General features: G+C 46.1%; 1 long non-coding RNA gene across 1 annotated transcript in view; it reads left to right on the top strand.

Moving 5' to 3' along the window:
- LOC135915185 (uncharacterized) overlaps positions 1–25486 on the top strand; it is a 137441-nt gene that overhangs the window by 40886 nt on the left and 71069 nt on the right. The window lies entirely within an intron of this gene.

Here is a 25486-nt window from a genome sequence, read left to right as displayed (position 1 = left end):
AGTAGATCCAGAGACAAAAGGGATAGAGGCGGTTACACTCGAAACTGCGACAGCTGACACCACAGTGGAAGTGCTTAGGAATATTTTCGCCCGTTTTGGTCTGCCTCACACAGTCACGTCCGATAATCGACCGAAATTCACCAGCTTGGCGGCAAAGACTTTCTTTGCAAGAAAACCATGTGCGTCGCATTACAACTGCTCTTTATCCACAGTCGAACGGCGCAGCGAAGCGCGTGGTAGGCACTATAAAAGAAGCAATGAAGAAGAATAACGTACGGTCGCTGCAGTGTCGATTCGCGAAATTCTTGCTTCGTTACAGGACCACGCCGATGAAGGCCGCCAAATCTCCTGCACAGGTGTTGCTTGGCAGCCGACCAAGGACCAGAGAAAGATGGCAAAAACGTTTCAGTCTTGAGCCAGGTCCCGGCACAAGCTCTCTGGATGTTTCATCCAAAAACACGAGTCTGGTCACGACAGTATAACCGCCCTGGTCGTAGATGGCTGCCTGGCACAGTGACTGCCACCAGTAGAGGACGCTCGATCATGGTGGATACGGCAGGAGGTGCGCAGCGACGACATGTGCACCAAGTGAGACCTCGGGAAGTCAAGCAGCAAGCCGCCGTAACACAACCAAGTGGAGAAACACCGGTGAAGGCTCACAGCCAGAACAGCTGTCGGCAGAAGAAGTCTGCGAGCAACCGGACACAAGGGCTGGCACCGGCCAGGCTGCCCAGCACCCGGTCCGTTCCCTCACGCTCTACTCGCAATAGAAAACCGCCAGACTGATTCTAGGGGAAGGAAGTGCCGTATCGCGCCCAGTGAAGCACGCTTCACGAGAAGCACAAGCTATGCAGACGGGCAAACAGCCGTTTATGCGGATTCACACAAACAGGACGAAGGCGATGTTTGTCGAGGGAAGAATGACGAAGAGGCGTATGCAAAGTACGACACATGCAGTTAAGGCAAATCCACATCAATATTTAATTTTTTTTTCTCATTCCATCAAGACCTCGGCTTAAATGACAACGTCTCTCATGTTTCTATCGGCACCGCCACATTTGTCTCATCTGTATATAGGGTTCCACCAAATTTCTTTAAAATTGCCTGTTCCGCTAGTTGCCCTTGATCTAGATTACTCGATGAGGCGGCCATTACTTCTATGAAAAATCGGAATACTTAATTGAATAATTAGCATAATTACGTTAATCCACTTTCTAATTATTTACTTTACGGTCGATATTTCAATCTACAAATTATAGCTGGTGAGCTCGCAAGGCGTATCCACTTTGACCAAATTCTGAGAGGTGCGCAAGGTTCGAGATATTAATTGTCAAGATGTCCGACGAAATGCATTGGCGTTCTAGTTAGCTCATTCAAGGAACCACTTTTTTAGCCATCGAAGACCAAAAGTAACTTGAACACCAATGCATTTCATCAGACACTGAAAATTATCTTAATATTGGTGCAGTCCAGAGAATTCGTTCCAAGTGGATACGCTTTGCGAACGCGCTAGCTACAATTCGTAGATTGAGGTATTTTCCGCGTAATAATTAATTAAAAAATCATTTGGGTAAATACGTTACTCATTCACTTAACCATTTTGATTTATCGTAGAAGTAATGGCCGCCTCATCGAGTGATTTAGATCGAAGGTTAGGATTGTATTATCTGTCATAGGCAAATGATAAAAATTTGGTGCAGCTAAAAACAAAACCCCCTTATACCACGATCATGCATTTTCTTGCCTTTAATTTTCCCTTTCCCCACCCTCCTCTTCCTAGGACCCATAATGTAAATGATAGAAAATCAAAGAAGGCGCTCAATATCATGCTTTCTTCCATTAAGAGGTCTGTGCGCTTTAGAGATGCCTATGAGCCTACGTTATGCGCATGTGCAGGTTTTATTTAGGGATTTATTGTTTTATTAGGGAGCAAAAAAAAAAATGTGCGCCCACTTTGTCGGTCAAAATTCTGTGCTACACAAGCCGTACGATCCGGTGGCGCCACATATCCAGTTGCTCAAGAATGGCCCAAATATAAACAAAAATTAGGGAAATGAAAGAAGCTGTTGAATATGTAATGCGTTATGCCATTAAGAGGTCTCTGTGCTTTAGACATACTTTTGAGCGGTCATTTTACGTATAGATTGTATGTCATCATTTATCCTTTTATTAGGCAGAGCAGAGGTCGGTTCCGTGGCACTACTTTTCAGTCAACGCTCAATGCTGTATAAGCCGGTTTGCTGGAACTTGCATGCGGTGTGAACGTTTTATACAGGTGCGCTTTAACGAACATCTTCAAAAAAAATTGCCTGTGGTGGCACAATTATGGTCCATGAGCTGGTCTACTCGAAGAAATAGACCATACTTGCACAAAAAATTGAAAACGCATAATCGACTAATTAATAAAAAATAACTAATTCAATTTTTAACTGATTTCCTTATGGCACATATCTACAAGTTTTCTACAAATTCTAGCCGGGGAGGTCGGAATATGAATCCACATGAAACGAATTCGCAGCATGACACCAGTTTCAAAATATTAATTCCCAAACTGTGCGGAGAAATGTATTGACGTTCCAGTTACTTTTGTGCTTCAATGCATAAAACAACGCTTTGTCAAGAAAGTAAATGGAACGAAAGTTCATTTTTACAGCAAATTTGACGGCGCATAGCTTGTAAATGGTGTCTTCCACACTATTCTTTTCATTTAAATCGACATCCCTTGTAATCTCAACCGCTAGAATTTATAAATTGCAATATGTGCTGTAAAATAATTAGTAAAAATTAACATTTTTGTTAAGTAGTTGATTATGCGTCTCAATTCATCGTGCAAATAATGTCCACCTCTTCAAGTAGACCTGCTCAAGGACTAGAATTGTGCTATCTGGCACAGGCAATTCTTATGAATTTTTGTAAATGTTTGCTGAAACACGTGGTATACATCCACATACGTATTCTGGCAAACGCACCAACGACCGATACACGGTGGAAGAAGCAAAGAATGTTTCGCTTTGAAAAGTCAAAGGAAAACACTCGAGCAGTAGACACTGCTGCTGCGTGGTGTTGCATGCTGGCTGGAGTTTCATGTGTAGTTTCCATGTAATTTAGTGACTCAAAACCAAGAAATGAAGTAAACATTTGGACATGTTGGTTGTAATAATGAGCCCACAAATCTGGGCGAAGGTCCTGAAAGAAGTCAGACCAGCGTACACTTTCAACTAAGTTTTCCTTCAATGAGTAGGTGTTCTTAGAATGTTATGCGGTGGTATGATGAATGCAACAGTGATTTACCATAAAGAGACAAAACTTCATTCTTACGGACTGAGTTACATCCTGTTGGATATCGGATTCCGGTTCTCTTCTTGGCTACTCGAGTAAACTGATTTTCTTTAATTTGTTGTATCAGGTAGTCGCTTCCCTGTGTACTTTTGTTGTTTTCGTTTTTCCTTTTGTATCTTGCTTCATAAGACGGTCCAGCGTGTGCGTAATAGCGGAGGTTCAAAATAATATAACATGCACTTATCGAATAAAACGCTCAGACGTTAGCGCTAGTATCTGTCCTTTCCCGTCTTTCGTGTGACTATGCGGGCTATGCAAGGATAATAAAAAAAAAATTCATATTTGACTTAGAGGGGAAAAAAAGAAAACAAAAAACAGAAGTACACAAGAAAAGAAGACCAGACAGGACGAGCTCTACTTCAAACTAAAGTTTATTTTCGGAAAAACACCGACTTTCGTCAACTTTTCTTTGGAAGGGGGAGGGTTTGGAGCGCGATTGCGCAATGATGTACATGGCTTTTGATCTGAGTCTACTGATAAATAGGCGTGTTTTTGCCAAGAATAAACTTTAGTTTGAAGTGACGCTCGTCCTGTCTTTCTTTCTTGTGCCCTTCTGTTTTCTTTTTTGCACTCTAAGTCAAATAGGAATTCTTGAATGGATTCAGGGTTATACGTGCGAAAACCTCAACTTGATTGTAATGCGTGGGGGGCCACACATTAATTTTTTACCGCCAGGAGAGATTTGTGTTTGCGTCTGAAATGCTCTGTTCCACCGTTTTTAAAAGTATGTACCAACAGGCCCAGCAACAGACTCTTCTATATTGAACGTGCCCCCAATGCACGGGACAAAGCGTTTTTGTATTTCGCTCCCATCGAAATGCGGCTGCCGCGGCAGGGATTTGATCCCGCAACCTCGTACTCCGCAGCGCAACACCGCAGCCGCTACGCTATCGCGGCGCGTCAAGTATGATTTCCTATAAGCTCGCCCAAATTCTAGTTCCTGAAAAACCAACAAGCCTCATTTTTAATTAAATGTTGGCGGAGAAGAGTGGGAGCGGTTGTCATGTATTCAGTACCTTGACACAAAAGAAAAAAAAATAGCAACGCAGCGACGTAGCAGCAATGGATCACTTCTCGCCACATTAATGTTCGTATTGATAAATCTAAGCTGCTGTAAGTCTGTGCGCAGCGTTTTTACAGTGTTGTACCGTGGTTTCCTTTTGTTTAGAGGCCAGAACGTTGACTGATGCGAACGCACGCGGGCGTATCACTTCGCGCATCACTGGTGCAAAACGCAGCCATACTGTTGCACCGCACTGGTTGCAGTGACCGCTTGAAGCCCGGCTGTGCACTTGAGTGTTTGAGTGCAAGGCTCACCCCATTCGATAATCTCTCAACCCGAAATCTCCCACCTTCCGGACAGGGAGCGAACCCAAGGGGGTCGCATTCGCGTCCTTTCTGTTTCTCGCTCTTTTCCACCTCTTCTATTTATTACCTGCTCTCACCAGATCAGACTGATTCACTTGTGTGAACTTTCTTCCGACAGTTTATTGAGAGTTTCGTGCTGACCAAAAAAAACTGGTTCAACGTTGTCCGCTGTGAGCGCGCGCAATTCTTTCTGTAGTCGCAAAGATCGAACAGCAAATTATGTTTGCAGGGTGCCGGCACTTTCATGAACCAATCGGCCATGGGCAGATGCCAAAACTGTAGCAGAAGGAACGGCGCAACTGAATCGAATGGATGTAATTTCGGAAGAATATACCAAAATGGCGCCTTTATTATACCAAGAGTGTTCTGTATCTAGCAGACAACGTGATGCCACGCGTCGCGCCTTTCGCAGTGTGCAGTGCGACTGTGGTTGTTTCGAACACAGTTGTCTACGGGCTCATTTGAGGAGAGCGCTACTTCGTCAGCCCAGACTGTTTCATCATCAGCTAATTGCGCGGCCAACGCCGGACATTTCCCCTGCAATGGTAGGATACATGCGCGCACCACGGCCTTTCTGATGATAGTTTCTATCTCGCTCTCTCGTTGACTGTCTCCGTGTGAATTGTGCTCATGATTTTACGACTTGCAGTGCTTGCGTCGCAGGTTGGCTCTAAACATTAACAGGGGGCGCTTTTAATACAGTGACAGGAAACGCTGTGTGTCAGCATCAACGGCACGCAACACGACTGTTCTCTCTCTCTCTCTCTCATATACGCATAAACTCACAAAAACTTATATGTACACACGCCTGGACACATATCTGCGACCGCGAATCCACGACCCAGCTCTATTCCAGTACATATTTCCCAGATTTGCATATATAAAGCATCTTTAGAAGATGCCAATTGGGTATCCCTGACTTCTTGCCTGTGTTCACTTCTCATCATGTCATATCATATCATTCTCTTTCCATAATATCAGAATACATAAGGCGCATTTGTGTGTATAGGCTCTTTTGTGACAATTTGTTCACGCATAGATATTTTGAATCAAAGCAGACTTGACCGCTACCATTTCTGCATTGTTGCTGCGGAAAGAACAGACAGAAAGGAATGAGGGAAAAGTAGGGGAAGTCGACTGGACAAGTGTGCTCTTTGCTACCCTACACTGGGAGTAAGAAAAAGAGGTAACAGAAAGAGGAAAATGAGGAGACTGTGAACACTGCTGGCATCCGGGAAGATGCACAGGAACACACTAAACGGGGACTTAAATTGGTGCACGTCAACAACTGCATTAGTGCGCGAGTAGCTTCTTCCGCCGGCGGAAATACTTGCATATAAGTTCTGAGGCAAATAGCAACATAAAGTCTTGACTGCAGTTACTTCAGGACCCCGTGCTCCACGAGGGATACCAAAATATGGGCCAGGACCAGGCAGTAGAAGGAATAGGCGAAATGACGCGCCGTAGTCAAAATCGTTTTTTCACGCACCAATGTTGCGCGAAACTGCGCTATAACTGGCTTCAAGTTTCACGCGCACAGAACATTAAAATAATTCTGCGAATTCTACAATTCGCGCGTGTATATAATGGTGCGGGTTTTGAAGCTCTTCGGTTCAGGCATGAGGCAGCTATGAATGTAAAGACCGTTGAAATTAAAAAAAAAATCTAATTAAAAAAAAGGAAAAGTGAATCTCGCAGCACCACAACATGCGTTCTGTTCCTAAGCGACAAGGAATGGCCCTTGGCCCGTACTGAAATTTGTACGCATCGTAAAATATGTCCGACTTGTGGTCGATATTAATATCACCTCCATTACGGTCTGTAATAGCAGTTGGCGCTGCTTCGAGATGCACGTTAATTCCGCGCCGGGGTGCTTATACCGTTTCGTTTATCTCTTGTTGGTTTCGCCACCATCAAGGTGCGCGGTTCAGCGGGAACCAATTGAAAATGGCGACACTCAATGTTTAGCAGCAGAATGCCTTTGCCGTACGTGCTCGGGGCTGCGGGCACGCGAGGGCAAGCCTGTGAGCGAGAGTGAGCGAGCAAGTCTCTGTGTCGTAATAACGCCATTTCGGCCGGCATTGCTTCACCGCCCCGCCGGTATACGGTGCCGATAATCGGCGGTGGAATTCGCTGTCCTTCCGAATGCGCGAATGTACCCCGACGGTTTTGCAAGCGACCCCCGAGAGAAAGTCCGTCGGCCTACACCGACCGCGGATATGGCTCCCGTCGCCTCCGAATTGGGCCACTGTGAGGAGCGATACCCGACGCTTTTTGTGTTCCAAGATGTCTCGTAGGAAGAAAGGAAGTAAGCAAAGGGCTCCGAGGGTATTGGTGGTATCGCTGTTTTATCGCCAGCCTCCGCCAGAGCTCGCGAATGCCACGAGCTCGCCGGCTCCCTCTGAGACATGGCTCTTTCAGACCGAGATCGTAAAGACTTGTCCCGCGCACTTAACGACGTTCTTTCGTTTTCTCTGGGTACGCTGCGACCACTCACTGCCCTCGAATCTTCCTCGCGCTCTTCTTCTCGAAGAAACAAAGACGGCAATTCTCATTTCTCTATTTTATGGCTCGAAATCTTGTCGGTTACCGGAGGCCGGAATAAAACTGCGCAAGACAGACTGGCCGGGCCAATAATGTGTTGCTTTGAGTTGCTATATTCTGCTTTAGCGTTACTTTAAAGTGGCAGAGTGTTTCGTTTCTTTATCACTTTTTTTTTGCAAGGTAATTTCCGTCCCAGCGTTTTGACGGCCGTCATTTAGCTTTCCAGTAACTTATAGTTAGGATGTTGGTTTTGGTTGCAAAACGAAATCCCTTTCTTTTCTTTAATAATTGTAGAGTGTTTTCACTTAGGCGAGTTACTATGGTCGCTTCCAAGCTCGGGTGCTTGCCCAGAAGCAAGCCTCTCTTAAAATAACCGGAACTAAAAAAAAAAAAATGATGAAGACGGAGAGAATCCGAGCTCTTGCACCCATATATCCTGTTATCTGCACTGTTGCGCAGTGGAGAAACTCCTCTGAGTGAAGGGCTGTATATGACTCGGGAAGCCTTATATGACTTCCTTATGAAAATACAAATAAAATAAATGCTTGCCATATCCAGGCAGGTGTTCCTCTCTGTCTGTTTTCTGTTCGTTTAGGCAAACAGCTTTTTTTAGGGGGGGGGGGGTGGCTGTTTCTTAAAGGAAGATATTTCCTCGCTTCCGAAAGAAATGGCTTTAAGAACATGACGCAAGGACGACTTACCTTAGCATTTAAAAGATACAAAACGGCTTTCGGACTTTCTTATGTTGAGTGTACTTGCGTCTTGCGCAACTCCTTACACCTGCGTGAATTCCTGGAAGGGAGCGACACGGCGCCAGTGGGTGAATAGGCGCGTATGACGCAAGCCTACGTAGTAGAAAGGCATGGCCCACCGTTGGCCATATCTGACGCTGTTGGTCGCGAATTCTTACATGACTTGTTTAATCCGCTCTTCTGCGGTGCGTGTTTGTTCTTTAGCTCAAGGCGGCTTGCTTGAAACTTTCAAGTGCAGGTTTTCGCGACGCCCGCTTGCATCGCGAAGTTAACACTGCAGCCATATTGAGTTCTTGCAATACACTCACGCACAAAGACAATGTATTTTGTGCTGATTCACCCTTTCGGCCACGTTCGGCTGAATACTGCTAAATAAGAAGCATAGAAGTCTGAAACTGGACTTTGGCATGAAGTGAGATATTGACAGAGTAGTTCTGCGGAAACCCGCAGGGTGGAGAAAAGTAATTCATAAAGGGAAAATCAGACATCCACCCGTTTGTAACAATTGCTACGAACGGGTGGAACGGGCGTCCCTGACCAGGACGAATTTTGGTTCAAATGTGAGGCTTTTCTTTCGAGGAACCCGTATGGGTTTCCTTTGTAGCAATTGCTACGAACGGGTGGATGTCTGATTTTCCCTTTATGAATTACTTCTCTCCACCCTGCGGGTTTCCACAGAACGATACTCTGTGAATATCTTGCCTTTGCTTCGAGTTGTCGACAAATTCGACTTCGCCCTACCATTTGCTAGCCGCCTGGTTAGCTCAGATGGTAGAGCGGCTGCCCTGCAAAGGCGATGGTCTCGGATTTTTCTTCAACTGTGAGGCTTTTCTTTCGAGGAACGCGTATGGGTTTCCTTTGTAGCAATTGCTTCGAACGGGTGGATGTCTGATTTTCCCTTTATGTAGTGAGATATTGTGCTGGCTCCAAAGGGCAGAGTGAACGTTTCTCCGGTCGCCTCTATCTCTCAAGGCAGCTGCCAAACATCAGTTTCGGGCAAACAGAACCAGTGCTGGTTACGCCGACCACAATGTACAAATAGGTTTTTTAAACATTTCCTCCGGTCGCGATAGTTCAGTGTAATGCACAAGCGATGTACTTTGATAGCCTATCTGTTCGCTTTTCGCATTTCCCGGCTTTCGAAATTTGTCGTTTCCATTTGGAGGTATCGCGAAGCTCCAAAGAAGACCGCTTATATCTCTAGGATGCTTTAAAGACGCAGCTTATCCAACGTCTCAAATGTGGTTTTCAATGTCATTCACGCTGTGGGCAGACTCCTCGACTGCCAGCAGTCTGTGGTCTACAGTTTAAGGCGCAAAATCTCCGTTCAGAGTCCGAGCGCGCGCGTCCCAGCGTGTCAACGCCTACGCGCGGACGTTATCGCGTCGCGTTCGTCGCGGCTCGGTCTCGGCGCCGTGAGGACAATGTCGCACGCGCCGGGTTTGCAAACACCCACGCCAATTGTAGCATCGGACGCGCGCAGAGCGAAAGAGTGAAGAGGAAGAGCGAAGGCTTCACCTTTTTGGGACCCCTGCATGTCTCTCCCAGAGCGCTTACGTGTAAACAAGGCGACGTATGCGGGCACACGCTGGCCAGGGCTCGTAGCGAGGAACACGTACGGGCTTCCGGTCAACGCGGCACGGCCTTTGAGGGAGCGAGGAGGGAAGGGGGGGGGGGGGGTTGCAGTTCCGCAATTGAACGCTTCCACCGGAGGCATGTGCTCTTTTTCGCCGATCTCCTTCCCGCCCTTCCCGCCCTCCTGCGGAGGAACGAGAAAATAGAATAAAAGGCAGGAACGCGTGTGGCCCACGTTTGCACGCGCGGCCGGCCGGACAAGAGGGAAGATGCCGCCACGGAAACTGTCTGCGCCCATATAGTGCGCTGCTGCACCAATTGCATTAAGGGCGCACGCGCCATAGCCGTCGTCCAGAGGGGGGGTCCTGCGATGTTGACGCGGCAAGCTCTCCTCCCCTCACCCCCGGCGCGCATGTGGTGCGCGAGAAAGAGCGCCGTCCCCTCGGCACCGGTGATGCTCTTCTTGTTTGGCGGAGCACGCAGCGCCTTGGATTGTTTTCTCAGTCAATGTTTGCGTAACCTAATCTCCGGGCGGCCGTGTCCTGGCTCAGCTGGCCGCTGGGGACAACCGTGTTTTCGGCCACCGCGCGGTCTCTCCTCCGGCGCCCCGGCTGCCCCCGTGACTAGGACTCTCTCCCAAGCGCGCGCTATCGAAGCGCCGTCCACGCGACCGTTCTTCGCATTTACCGCAGCCATGCGGTCCGTCGACCCGGCCACTGCCCTTGTTGGCATTGGCACCGCACGGCGTTCAAAAGCGTTCTCGGGGGCGCATTCAAGATGCCGTTTGCTATGCGGCGGACTGCCTTTCCTGCCGTCTCTTTATTTATTGAGGCGCGGCCTCGGTAGAGCGTTTGCCCACTTGAAAGTTACACCGATATAAAGGAACCAATCGCACGTTTTCAGAACCCGTAATGTTTTTCTTTCCGCCGACGACAAAGTGAATTTCTGTTACTGCATAACATCAACGCGCGGGGCGAGAGAAAGTTCAAAGGGCAAAGTTAAAAAGAAAACGAAGTTGGCATTGCTGCGAGAATTCGAGCGTGAAATTTAGCGTTTGGGTTTCCCCTCTATTCGCCAAGGCTTAGCTGTGACTGTGATTGTGTCATTTACTGACTGTATCAGTAATGACTTAATGACTGTGTCATTTACCGCTCAGTTACTAACGATAATGATCAAATCGCCCTTCAGGAAGACTTAAACAATATTGAAAATTAGTGTCAACGTTGGTTAATGCTCCTAAACCATACTAAATCTAAAGCAATGTCGTTCTCTCGCCGTTCTAACCCCTTGGTATTTCAATACGAAATCGCTAAAGAACAAATTCAGTGTGCAAACAATTATGATTACCGGGGTCTACCGTCTTAAATGATCAGGACTGGTGTGTGCATGTGACTAACGTTATATCTTCAGCTAACAGATCATTTGGCTTCCTACGACGTCACTTAAAAAACGCACCGCAGCATGTGAAACTATTAGCTTATAAGACACTAATACGACCCAAACTAGAATACGCATCAGCCATTTGGAGCCCTCGCCAGACTTTCCTCATTACCATCCTTGAGGCACTTCAGAATTGGGCCATCCGGTTCATTCACTCCGCTTTTTCATACGATTTCAGCGTAACTTCGTTAAAAGCGGAATCTGGCATACAAACTCTTTCCCACCACCCTTTAATTGCCAGCTTATCATTATTGTATAAATTCTACCACAGCATACTAAATCGTGCACCATATATCTTGCCACCATCCCGCATATATCCCATCGCATAGGACATCCCTTAAACGGAGCTCGTCCACACGCGCGTACTATCACTTTTGCATCTTCCTTTTTCCCTCGAACAGCCAAAGACTTGAATGACCTTGCGCACAACATCGTTTCTATAGCCAGCTCATCCGCCTTCATAGAATAAATTGGCTCACATTACGGCTTGTAACATTTTGACATTCTTTGTTTCTCATATTCTTTGTAACCCACCCCTTATGTAATACCCCGAAGAGGGGTCTTTAAGGAAATAAAGTGAAAGTGAAAGGAAAAGCAAGAAATTTGTCACATTTGAGGAGGGACGGTGTCGTTGGCGAAAATAATAATAATAATAATAATAATAATAATAATAATAATAATAATAATAATAATAATAATAATAATAATAATAATAATTTCTTTAGCGTGCCCATATACAACCATGAGGTCTGAGTGCGGGCGCACGCATATTTTAAAGAAAATAAAACGAATAAAAAGAACAACCTTGAAAACAAGAGTGTATATACAGCAAGACGCAAGGTGAATACAAAAGACAAAGGAGGAGAAAGCCGCTTGAATAATATGTGAAACTATAACACAACAATGCAAAGCTCAGAAAAGAAGAATGACAGTGGCTTATGAATAAAATTTTTTAAACAGGGTTGAAGTACCTCAGACAGGCTGGCCAACGTTTCGATAGGTGGACCTATCTTCGTCAAAGGCTTATGAATAAAAGCAAGATCATAAAAATAAAAGTTATAAGGATTGTGTTTTGTGGACGGTTGAGTGTTGATGATGAAAAGCAGGGACATGGAAAGGTTTATGTTCTCTGGCGATCTTGCGCGGAATACGAAATATGATACAACTGAGGAGTTCGGGGCAGGTGACGATACCGTGAAGGAGCTTGAATAACAAGGTCATCGCGAGTATGTTGGCAATGAAGTATGGGAAATGACAGTAATCCAACAGTGCTAGAAGGTCCAGTATCCGTGTTAGCAAAGTTGTGACGTGTGTGTGTATATATATATATATATATATATATATATATATATATATATATATATATATATATATATATATATATATAGTAAGTTGGCTTCTAACGATATGATGAATAATACTGGGGCCCTTCGGTTCCCATTCTTCTCGTTTCTCGTTCATATATACAGGGTGTCCCAGCTAACTTCAGCCAGAGTTTCAAGATATGCCAATGTCACGTAGCTGGACAGAACGAAGGCAATGTTGTTTGCCGTTGCTTGAAGATACTCAAACTATATTTTTCATTCTGCCTAAATAGATAATTAGTCTTAATTCATTAATCAACTTCTCTAATATTATAATTCGATTAAAAGTGCCAATGAGAAAATTGTAGAGCAACATGAAAAACTCCCGATACAGCATTCTGTTGCTCGATACGTGCTACATAAAAGTGTTTTTCCGAGCGTGAAGCCCGCAAATGCACGCGAAATTGGCGCGCGACTGGCCGCTCGAGGCACATTGCGTGTATCGTGGCCTTCTTTCATGCTCGGAAAAACAAAGGATGTTCCAACTCCGCCGCCAGCGCTGTGAGTGGTGACGCTGGCTAAGACTGCCAGGGTTAGTTCTAATATCCTGCAGAAAGTGGATGGGAAAACTACGCCACGGTAGCTGAATTGGTAAAATCGTCGCACGCGTGATGCGAAAACGTGGGTGCGTATCCCATCTGCAGCCAGTTGTTTTTTTTTTGTTCACTGTCATTTCCACTTATCTATCACTTATTTAATTAAATTGAGAACTACAAGTAATTTCCCCCATGCTGTCATTGTTTGTTGACTTCTTACGATATGATTATTATTAATAATAATAATAATAATAATAATAATAATAATAATAATAATAATAATAATAATAATAATAATAATAATAATAATAATAATAATAATAATAATAATTTCGAAGAATAACCCCCGCTATGTACCGAGCTAAATTACAATACATGTATTTATTAAGGCGAAAGCCTTAAATGCCTAATCAGATGGTGACCTGGAAAACACCGCGTGCGGTACAGAAAGTCATATGAGCTCGCCTTCATTCTGGCACTCAAACCCACGACCTTCGGTGGGAGTCGAACCCTCGAGCTTGTGTGGGAGTTGAGCCCACGACCTTTGGTGTTAAGGCGAAGTTGATTAAGGCGCAGTTCATTAATATAGAGTTCATTAAGGCACTCGAACCCACTACCATTGGTTGGAGTGAAACGCATGACCTTTTCTGTTAAAGGGAAACCGAAAGGTTTTCCAGAAAAAATGACTGAACATCTGTACATAATGGTTTTCAACCCTCCGAATTCGAATATCGTATCGAAATTGAGCGAAAGAAAGCGCAAATATATTTTATTTCGACGAAAAGTGCAGCAGCGGACACGCCCAGCTCGCGCGTCTCGTTCCCGCCTCTGATTGGTCGGCCGCCTCGTGACGTCAACACCAGTGTTCGTCCGAACCTACCGCTGCCGCTACACATGAAGCGCGGTGCCAGGTAGTTTGTTGCTGTTTTTCTGAGACGGTAATGGAAAATTTAGAGAGACTGCGTTTTTCTGAGGCGTTCGGCGTTACTCCCTACATGTACGAGCCGATTGCGAAGAGCCGGCCTCTCGAAGAAGCGAACGATGCTGGTGCGAGCAGTGCTTTCGACGCGAACGAAAGCAAAGTCTTGGGATCTCCTCGTGTTGGAAATGCTCTTTGGTGAGTATGTTTTTTGCAAAGTGATCTAGTGATCTCGCCGATCTTTCGCCGATCTAGTGAGCTCGTTTCCGGTCAAACAACTGTAGTGTTGTGTTCCTGCATGCCTCCTCGTGGAACGTAAGCGGGGATGCAATCGTCGGCATTTGCGCGCTAAAGCTGTCGGCAATCTACAAAGACGGTTTAAACGCGTGAAAAGCTTCCCGGTTCATGCAGTACGTGTAGTGACCTTCATCTGTGCGCCATCCGCACACTACTCGTAACCGAAGTCGTAAAGGCGGCGAATTCCGTCGGCTATGTGAGGCGGTCGGTTTCTCGCTGTGCGCGAGAGAAGGGCGGAGCGTAGCGTCCTGGCGTGCGCCGGCTTTCCAGCACATGCAAACTCTACATTTGCACTGCGTTATGGTAGCTGCATGCAGGCTGTTTTACAACACTCGTGCAAATAGAAAATTCGCGGCGCTTTGTGACGAAACCTGCGTCAAGGGCGGGAGATAAACAGGCAGCTTCCGTTCGGCGTGGTAACACTAAGGAGCTCGCAGTAAATCAAAATCCAAGTTTGGGCGAGTTCGTGTATTCATAAGGCCTTCCAACACCGGTTATCATCAGTCAGTCCGCACTCGTGCCGTCTTTGTTTTCGTTGCTCCGAACGCGAACACTGACGGCACTGCGCCGGGCCTTAGACGAGCCGACTTGGCTGGCAAACCCAACGCACGCATTAATGATAAATTCTGGTGATAATCGTCGTCACGGAAGTGGTTGGAGCAGAGCACTGTTGTTCTTGAGGGCTTGAAATTCTTTCGCTTCACAGCAGCCTCCCACTTCGTTAAAAGCTTCTTGTCTTGTGGGAAGTAATGGAAGGCAACATTGTCGCGGCCGCTAGTGTTCGTGCAACCGTAGGCTGCACACCGTCGGCCGTCGGCCAACCGTCGGCCCACCACTTCAGTTGATGCTGCGCACGTTGACTACCACTCTACATACACGCAGACGCACCAACAAAGGAATGCAGGGTCGATCGAAGCAGATTACGATGGCACGCACGCAGAAACAAGCGCGGTCAGGCACGGTCGCGGAGGCTGTGAAGGAACGGAACACTAGTGTTGACGTTACAACACCGCGGTTTCCGGTCTCCGCTCGCATCGTCAACGTCAGCAGCAGCGCGCGGCATTCGATGGGGGGCGGAGCTACAGCGAGATTTTAACCAACGATTACGTCGCTCCTAATTGAAAAAAAAAACCCATATTTTACCTACATGGTTTATAAGGTTCCCGCATCCGTATATGAGCGTCTTATTGAATTCGACAGACTCTTCAGCTTCCCTTTAATTAGGGAGACGTTAATTAAAGCACAGGTAATTAAGGTAGCGTCAGCTAAGGCCCTCGAACCCGCGACTTTTGGTGGGAGAAAACAAGTAATAAGAAGTAACAACACATTCGAATGAGAATGTCAAGTAATTCAATGAATGTCTCTTGAGCGTGCAGGCTTTCGCCTTCACCCACTTTGACGTTTGTTAAAGTGAGTGTCGTTTCTCTTCTCGTTCTGCTCACCTTTGCTTTGGTAAGCACATTGCGCTACTGCTATGACAGTTTCTTTCCTTACATGCTGAGCAGATTCGACATCAAGATAACTGCATCACATTACCTGGTACGCCACTGCGCCGAAGTTCTCATCTGCTTAGATAAGAAAGTGAACAAGACTGGGTGAATCGTGGAGTAAAGAGGATGCGAAAGTCTAAAAAGAAAAGGAGAACACTGTATATGCAAGCGCCTGTAGCTGTTGTGAAGAGGACAAAAAAAAAGGAAAAATGTATCAGGTCAGACAAAGTTGATCCCCGAATAGGAGCGGTCCAGCTCAGAGCCCCATCCAATGTACGAGCGAGGCGACTCACGATAGCTATCTAAGACAGGGCGCCGTAACCTTTGGGAAGCCATTGTTGCACTTGAAGAAAGGAAACCATTAGAAACGGCTGTATACTCCAGACTAACCACTAACGTTGGTGACAGCACCGACTTTTACTTGATCAAGTCCTGTGAGGTGGGTTATGTTTCAACGTACATACATACTCCATGAAAGATGGATGGCTGGGACCAGATCGCGCACATTCTGTCGCATCATATCAAATCTGCAAAAGAAACACCAAATGACTGTCAGTCTAGGCCAAGAGCGACACTAGAAGTTCTAAACCTTGCAAACGGTTACACATGGACATTACGGCAGCTATGGAATCGTTTACTGGCATGTTATGTACATGTCATCACCATTATCATGTTTCAATATGGCAGTGAATTAACCTCAGTAAAGTTAGCCCGTGTATCTAAATCAAAAGGAACTGTATATGCTCAGTATTGTGTATACATTATCTCAACGAAACGCACATACGCTAACGGCTATTCGTCGATGCTGCGGTGCCAGCGCGAATTTTTTTCTAGTGGCGCGTCCCTTCAATTTGCTGAAAATCCGGGCCCTCTGCGTTGTATCAGAAAGAATTCGCTGGCTTCCCTGTCCTTCTCGCAATAAGAAAGCCTCGTATACAAGTTGTGCGGATACTTGGATTTGTTCGTATCCGTTTAGATTATTTCTACAACTCGAGGACAGACGACAAACAGGCAAAGTGCATATTGTTCCTTTGTTCCGACGTTGTACAAATATATTTGTTCCTGCGTTCTTTTTCCTTTTGGCACTGCGCCACGGAGTAATGCGCACTTTTTTTTTTGCAAATCCTCAATTCCCTCGATCATTTCTCCGCCCTTCGTTCGTTCCACTCGTGTTTACTCGGGAGCGTTGTCTGCTGCTGGAACATCTGAGTTTCTCACAACGCCGAAGGGTGCAAACACAAGGGGCGCAAACAGACTAGTCGGTCTAAACTCCTTGCGAGCATCATGGGAGAGGATGGCTCTGTCGGGAACATTTGCTTCAAGTACACAATATTTTAAGCGACGCAAAACACCAACAACAAACCAGTTTGCACTGGTGAAGCATTCGTTCAGATCGCGTTACTTTCAAGAACGGCTTTATTTCCGAGATCACGGCGCTGCATACACTCCTCCCAGCTGCCTCACTGAGCATGTGCTGAAAGCAGGCGAACACGCACACCCGCAGATGAAGTACATACAGTCAGATGCCCCCACTGTTAGAGTTCATGGAAACTGAGCGTGGACAGCGTGAATGGACATGTCATAAAAGAATACAAACGACGTAGACGGGCGTTGATTTCCAACTATTTGATTTTTGAATTGCCAGACAAGCTTTTGTACATGCAGATATGTTATCAAAAACAACAAATACACACCAGAAGTGACCGTTCAGAAACAGCACTTCTTTATCACTAATATTTACGTTAGGGGCGCTCACGCCGAGACCACCGAGTTTATTTTATGCTGGCTGCTTCAACTATACCCTTCTTTCTGCCTTTGTTTTTGCATGTCTTAGGAATTAAGATAACCTTATTTCAGTGTACAGTGTTCACCCGCATTGGTTGCAGTGATCTGCCAGATGCCTCCTTGATTTCTTCTTAACATCAAGGTCATGCTCTCGTGATCTCACACAGAACCAGTGCCCCATCTGGCCAATATACATCCGACCACAACTTAGGGGAATTTTATAGACGACGCATATTCTATGACCAATGTGTCGGTGCCCGTGCTCTTTCGTACACGACTGCCGATTTTGCTTGGCTAGCAAAGCTCATTATCCCGTGAAGGAATTCTTTTGCAACTGTCAGCAGTCTCTGTGGAGCGTGAATGTAGCACGATGACGCAATTGTTACCACGAGCGGCTCCTAATGAAAGCGAGAGAGCGAAATGACAGAAAATATACCGACGATTGCGATACTCATTAATGCGATATTTGAGCGCAGCTCTATACGTGTTTTCATTTCGCGATATATTGGCTGGCGCGGACAATCTGTCTCGTGTGGGACGTTGCAGAGGGAGAGAAGTGTAGCGTGACTGTCTCGCTAATCGGGAGATCACGAGAGGCAGCACGTGGGGGACGCACGGGCGCGTTTCAGAGCAGCAACCGCAGACAGACGTCCGCTCATGAAGGGCTTTGTTTTCTCACGCTTTCGCCATACACTCCTCCTCTAATTTCCGCCCCATGGTTCCACTGTATCCTCCTCCTCCGCTCTTCTTCTCGTAGTTTCTGTATCATCGCTTCGCCTCTGCTCCTTTTGAACGGGAAGTACGCCAACCACGTACATATTTATACTGATGGATCGGCAACTCCCCAATGTTCCTCTGAGGCCGTGGTTTTGCCAGCGAAAGCCACCATCATCAGTTTGAAGACGTGTCACCCAACGACACCGACGGCTGCGGAACTTGCAGCTCTTCGCGCTGCACTTCGTCTTGTCAGCCAAGAACACTCTCGAAGATGGTCAATATTGAGTGACAACGAAGGCATCACTACAGTCTTTGCTATCAACCCTCCGGCTTGGACCACACGAACAACTGGTATTCGGGATTACAGAACTAATCCATACCTTGATTGAGAAAGGACACCACGTGACATTTCAGTGGCTTCCAAGTGACTGCGGTGTCATGGGGAACGGACACACCGACAACGCTGCTCGGTTGGCTCTTCAAGGTGACGAAGAGGAGCCAATACCGTTATCAAGGACAGATGCCGCTAGAAAACTTCGAATGCTCACCCCTGATATCAGTTCTCCTTGTGGAACGAAGGGAGTTTTCAAAACAACCGGCTGCACAACCTAGACTCCTCTCTACGCCTTTGCATTCTAGCTGGCCTCTGCCGTTGCGAAGCTACCCTGCTTTGTCGAATATGGCTAGGGATGGCCTTCACTAAGTTCTTTGCATTCCGAATCGGATGGGCCGACGACGCCTCGTGTGATGACCGTGGTAGCGAGGAGACTCTTCAACACTTTCCCTACTACTGTCCTAGCTACAATTTACAGAGACGATGGCTTGAAATCGAGATAGCGCGATTCGACCAAAAACCTCTAACAGAGGAACTTATTTTAGAATGCCGAAGTCACAAACCATCGCAGCGGAGGGCGACGAGGGCACTGTTGCACTTTTCAGGGCAACAGGATTGGACAAGCGGCTGTAGCCTGAACAGATGTCTATAGTGCTGCAAATGCTACTGTCTAAGATGTTTCTGATTCTATTTGCAATTACCTTAGTAAATACTTTGTAGGCAACGGACAGTAAGCTGATCGGTCTATAATTTTTCAAGTCTTTGGCGTCCCCTTTCTTATGGATTAGGATTATGTTAGCGTTCTTCCAAGATTCCGGTACGCTCGAAGGCATGAGGCATTGCGTATACAGGGTGGTCAGTTTTTCTAGAACAATCTCCCCACCATCCTTCAACAAATCTGCTGTTACCTGATCCTTCCCAGCTCCCTTCCCCCTTTGCATAGCTCCCAAGGCTTTCTTTACTTCTTCCGGCGTTACTTGTGGGATTTCGAATTCTTCTATACTACTCTCTCTTACATTATCGTCGTGGGTACCACTGGTACTGTATAAATCTCTATAGAACTCCTCAGCCACTTGAACGATCTCATCCATATTAGTAATGATATTGCCGGCTTTGTATCTTAACGCATACATCTGATTCTTGCCTATTCCTAGTTTCTTATTCCCTGCTTTTAGGCTTCCCCCGTTCCTGAGAGCATGTTTCATTCTATCCATATTATAATTCCTTATGTCAGCTGTCTTTCGCTTGTTGATTAACTTCGACAGTTCTGCCAGTTCTATTCTAGCTGTAGGGTTAGAGGCTTTCATACATTGGCGTTTCTTGATCAGATCTTTCGTCTCCTGCGATAGCTTACTGGCATCCTATCTAACGGAGTTGCCACCGACTTCTATTGCACACTCCTTAATCGGGCCCATAAGATTGTCGTTCATATCTTCAACACTAAGGTCCTGTTTCTGAGTTAAGGCCGAATACCTGTTCTGTAGTTTGATTTGGAATTCCTCTATTTTCTATCTTACCGCTAACTCATTGATCGGCTTCTTATGTACCAGTTTCTTCCCTTATGTACCAATTCCTCCAATAGCACTGTTAGACTCACCTTAATAGATGACGGTCTAGCGTTAAACGTTGCCAGGTTCAGATTCCAATGGCGGCCTGTCCGGAACCAGGGATTCTTACCATCCCCTGCTGCGTCGCAGGTCTGACCGCCGCTGTGGTCAGTTGCTTCGCAGCTGCTGGGGACTGAGGGCCGGGGTTTGATTGTTGTGTTCATAAAGGAGGTTCATATATATCAGACTTCCATCAACCAAAGGACCAGGCAGGATTCCATAAAGGCTACTCAATAATAGACCATATTCACACTATCAATCAGCTGATAGAGAAATGATCGGAATATAACCAACCCTTATATATAGCTTTTATTGATTACGAGAAAGCGTTTGATTCAGTCGAAACCTCAGCAGTCATGGAGGCATTGCGGAATCAGGGTGTAGACGAGCCATATGTAAAAATACTGAAAGATATCTATAGCGGCTCCACAGCCACCGTAGTCCTCCATAAAGAAAGCAACAATATCCCAATAAAGAAAGGCGTCAGGCAGGGAGATACGATCTCTACAATGCTATTCACGTATTCAGAGACCTGGATTGGGAAGAATTGGGGATAAGAGGTAATGGAAAATATTTTAGTAGCTTAGTAATATCTTAGTAACCAACTGCAATGCATGCTCACTCACCTGCAGAGGCAAAGCAGAAGTGTGGGTCTAAAAATGAATCTGCAGAAAACTAAAGTAATGTTTAACAGTCTCGGAAGAGAACAGCAGTTTACGATAGGTAGCGAGGCACTGGAAGTGGTAAGGGAATACATCTACTTAGGACAGGCAGTGACTGCGTATCCGGATCATGAAACGGAAATAATCAGAAGAATAAAAATGGGCTGGGTTGCGTTTGGGAGGCATTCTCAGATCATGAACAGCAGGTTGCCATTATCCCTCAAGAGAAAACTGTATAACAGCTGTGTCTTACCAGTACTCACCTACGGGGCAGAAACCTGGAAGCTTACGAAAAGGGTTCTACTTAAATTGAGCACGACGCAACGAGCTATGGAAAGAAGAATGATAGGTGTAACGTTAAGGGATAAGAAAAGAGCAGATTGGGTGAGAGAACAAACGCGAGTTAATGACATCTTAGTTGAAATCAAGAAAAAGAAATGGGCATGGGCAGGACATGTAATGAGGAGGGCAGATAACCGATGGTCGTTAAGGGTTACGGACTGGATTCCGACACAATACAGGGCCACCTGCCCTTGGTGCGGTGCCAAACCTACACTTTACCACATCACCTGGGAGTGCGAACGCAACAAAGCATTCCACAAACACGAACACCCGAGTGCGGAGCAATGGGAGAGTCGGCTCACCAGCAGCGAGCTCACGGCCCAAAGGGCCCTAGTGCAGCACGCGAGCGATGCAGCGCGACTCAGTGGAGCCCTGGAATAGGGGCCCACCCTTGCTGAAGAGAAGTCTCCAGTCGCCAGCGCCAAGAAGATGAAGACGACGGAGACCTCATAACCGCGAAACTCTCGAGAGACTCAAAAGTTTTCCCTCCCTCCCTCCGAGAAAAGGGAAGCGTAGCAGGGGGCGACAGAAAGTTAGGTGGGCGGATGAGTTAAAGAAGTTTGCAGGGACAACATTGCCACATTAGTACATGACCGGGGTAGTTGGAGAAGCATGGAAGAGGCCTTTGCCCTGCAGTGGGCGTAACCAGGCTGATGATGATGATGATGATGAAGAAGAAGTGCTAGTGTGTTGTGTGGTGACGGTATACGGTGACAGTATTTGACTGTGATTGTATGTCTATGCTCCTTTCTTTCTTTATCTCTACTTTGTTATCACTTTACCTCCCCCTCCCCTCTCTCCCCAGCGTAGGGTAGCAAACCCGATCTACCCATCTGGTTAACCTGCCTTTCCCTTTTCTTTTGTCTCCCTCTCTCGCCGTCTTTCATATCCTGCTGCTCTCCGCGTCCACTTTCACCCTTCGCTGTGTTCGTTCGCTCGGTTACGAGGGACAACGCCGACGCGGACGCTCACCGCAGGAACGAGTGCTTCTGAGCTACATTCTAAAAAAAAAAAGAAAGAAAAAGCAGGAGGGTAAACCCGTATGCCGTGAGGTTGGCTAACATGCACGAGCCAAACTCGACGTATTTTGTGCCGAAAACGTAACTTTGACATTACCACGTTGAGCAATTTTCTTGAGATAGTGGGACAGACGGCGAATATAGGCAATTACAGGTAACATTTTCTTTTCTGTGTTCCAGTATGCTGCCAATGAAAACGAGCCTCCTATATACTGAACCCACTTAAGCAGTCCTTCCGTCACCGGTATCATGGAGCGATCTGTTTAGGATGGCGTAGACACCGGAGGAACGAAGTGCTAACGTTGCTGGTGAATGCACAAAGACAACGTTTATTTGTCTTTAATGTCGCGGATCCTGATCACCTCGCACGTGTTTATCGCTAACCACCCATTATTCTGGCCTATATCTGAAAACTAACCCTACATATCCTTTTCTTTTCAGTGAGAAAACACAGGAAGCCTTTGCGTGCAATCGTTATGACAAATATTCATATTTGTATAATTTTTGAATGGTTCTACTATATCGTTCCCTGCAGAGTAGCATGTAGGCGAGCCACTGATGTTACCGATCTCTGGGAGCACGTCACTACTGACCATGAAGCATGTAGGCCAATATATGCTGGCTAATCAGTCAGCTTCTCTCTCTCTCTCTCTCACTCTCCGCCGTATCGCAGCTTATGTGCTTCTTTTGCCGTCGTAAGAGCTGTCTGTTGTCGGCACCACTTCTTGTGATGCCGACAAGTGGGCAAGAGCTCTGCGGTTTCGCTTTAGTTGTCCATGCTGAGTAGTATACAAGGTGTTTCAGCGAACACTCTCAAACACTTTTAAAAATTGCCTGTAGCAGATAGCGCAATTGTGGTACATGAGGTGGTCCACTCGAAGAGGCAAACATTACTTGAAGAAAACTTAAAATGCATAATGGTTTAATTAACTATAATTCACTAATTACATTTTTAACTACTTAACCTATGGCACATATTGCAATTTACAAATTCTAGCGGGTGAGATTGCAAGGCATATCGACTTGAAAAGAATTCTGTGGATGCCACTATTCATCAGATATGCACCCCCCCCCCCCCAACGCACTGTCATTTCACTTACTTTCTTAACAAAACGTCCTTTTATTCATTGAAGCACAAAAGTAACTGCACCGCCAATGCATTTCTCCGCAAAGTTCGGAAATTATTATCGTCAAACCGATGTAATCCTGAGAAGTCGTTCCAAGTGGATCCGCCTCGCGAACTCCCCGGCTAGAATCGGTAAATTGCAATATGTTCCACGAGTTAATTAGCTTGAAACATATATAGTGCATTTTTGTTAATTAGACGATTATGCTATTCAACTTTATTGCAAGTTATGTCTGCCTTCTTGAGTAGACCAGCTCATGAACTTGAATTGAGCTGCCTGCCACAGGCAGTTTTTAAATATCTTTAGTGTTCGCTTAAAGATCCGGTATATAGTATGATGGACCTTGGTATGTCGGCTTGGCCGGTGATCTGTTCGATACATTGGAAGTCGGGCTACCAGACGCCATTTCTTTGGGACCAAGGTGACAGCCAGCGTGTTCAGTGTAGTTTGACGTAGTCGTGCTTTGTTTGGTGCGACAAACAATCGCAGTATCATTCAAAGGCTAATTGGCTGAGCAGTCAACATCTGGTGGGATAACCACGAAATCGTCAAGCATGGCGAATTTGAGACGCGGGGCGTTAAATCTCTAGTGCTGCCCCCCCCCCCCCCCCTGCTGCTTCGCAGAAACATTCCTTTTTGTTACCTTTGTGGGAAATGAGAGCTTAGTAGCCTGGTATACAGCCGACACCCGTTTCCGTACTCAACCACATTTTAAACAGAACACTTCTCTCACAAGTGATGTGCTTCGCGAAATCAACCGGAAAGGCGAGGAATGCAACGAGATCGGACAGAGCGCAGGTGTCATCACGGCGCATAAGCCACAGAATCATCCACAGCGCGAGAGAGGTTGCGCTCTTGTGTGGCTGGTGTTTGCGTTGTTCGTTCTGGTTAGATTCCAAAATTGTAGCCTCCGTTACGACCACAACTGGCGCGCAGCTGGTTGAATCAGTCTGCTACATGCTTCTTCAGAACTACGCAAGTGCTTTTGTTGAGCGCTTACGAGACAGAGCAGTCCGCAAATATATGTTATCTTTTTTCACAAAATATTTGCATCAAGAAGTCACGTGACCTAGACAACATGGAAATTTTGTTTCAGGTTCAAAGCGATCGAACAAGCCACGACTCGGAACAACCGACGCCTCGAACCATCAGCCGGCTACCATCATCTCCATGTTACTGTTCCTTCCATGTTTGAATCACCGTTGCTCAAGCACTTGCGTTGATTTGAATATTCCACATATTGGATTCTTTTCACCCACTCCTACCTGTATCACCGAATGGCCCGGAGAGAAAATGAGTAAATGAAATCACCCGATATTGCTCATGAAGCGCGAAGGATAAATGCAGGTTCAACAGACAAATCACGATATATCGAGATTCCAGCGGGCCATCCTTTAGCAGCCCGAGCGTGTCCCTGTGGAACTCGTGATTGCGAGGCAGAGGAGAGATATCGAAACGACCCCCTTGTTTAAGCAGTCGTTCGCTCTAAGTAAAGTCTTGAAACTTGAACATCGCTTTTCTGTGATACGGGTGAAGGCAAAGCAGTGGCAACGTGTCGCTGTCTCAAAGGCAGAGTATGTTCTTCTTAAACAATTCGCGTTCTTTTAATATCGCTACCTAGCTCCGTGCAGTGCCACAGATGCTGGCTGAGTGAAATGTAGGACGTGCACTGATTAAAGCTCTTCACGCTGAGCGGGGAGGTTCATCCGCAGCCTTCTGAACACTGCACTTCACTAACGAACCGGAATGCAGGCGTTTGCCCTTTTCAGACTTGTCTGCTCACTGTTTCACGCACGGCACAGGCTTAGCCTCATTGACATCGGCTTGAATGCCAATTACTACTCGCCCTGTCTTTCCTTTGGACACAGCTTTTCAGCACCTTAAGCGCGTGTGCCGGCGTAAAGCGCGACTCCGAGCTGAGTTTCCAGTTCGATCGTGCTGGCGCCCTTGTCTTCGTTCGTTATCGCGCCAGCACCGCGATAACAAAGCAGTTCGTGAAGGGCTAATTTGTGCAGTATTTTGGTTACATGTAAAGCGAATATTTTTTATTCTTAGAACATTTCTTCTTGTTTGACTTTCTGGTTCAACCCACCGCAAAAAGAAAGAAAGAAAGAGGAAGGAGTAATACGAGCGAGCAAGAGAAGAAAAGGTCGTGTTCTTTTAATAATTTTACCACCTTGCGCTTAATAAGACAAACACACAAATATAGCAAGCTTCCTGAAAAAAAAGCTTGTACGAATTGTTGAGAAATAAGGATTGCTATATAGTC

The sequence above is a fragment of the Dermacentor albipictus genome, chromosome 1, assembly GCF_038994185.2.
Source record: "Dermacentor albipictus isolate Rhodes 1998 colony chromosome 1, USDA_Dalb.pri_finalv2, whole genome shotgun sequence".
In the NCBI taxonomy this organism is placed as follows: Eukaryota; Metazoa; Arthropoda; class Arachnida; order Ixodida; family Ixodidae; genus Dermacentor; species Dermacentor albipictus.
This window is presented reverse-complemented; position numbering and strand designations above follow the sequence as displayed.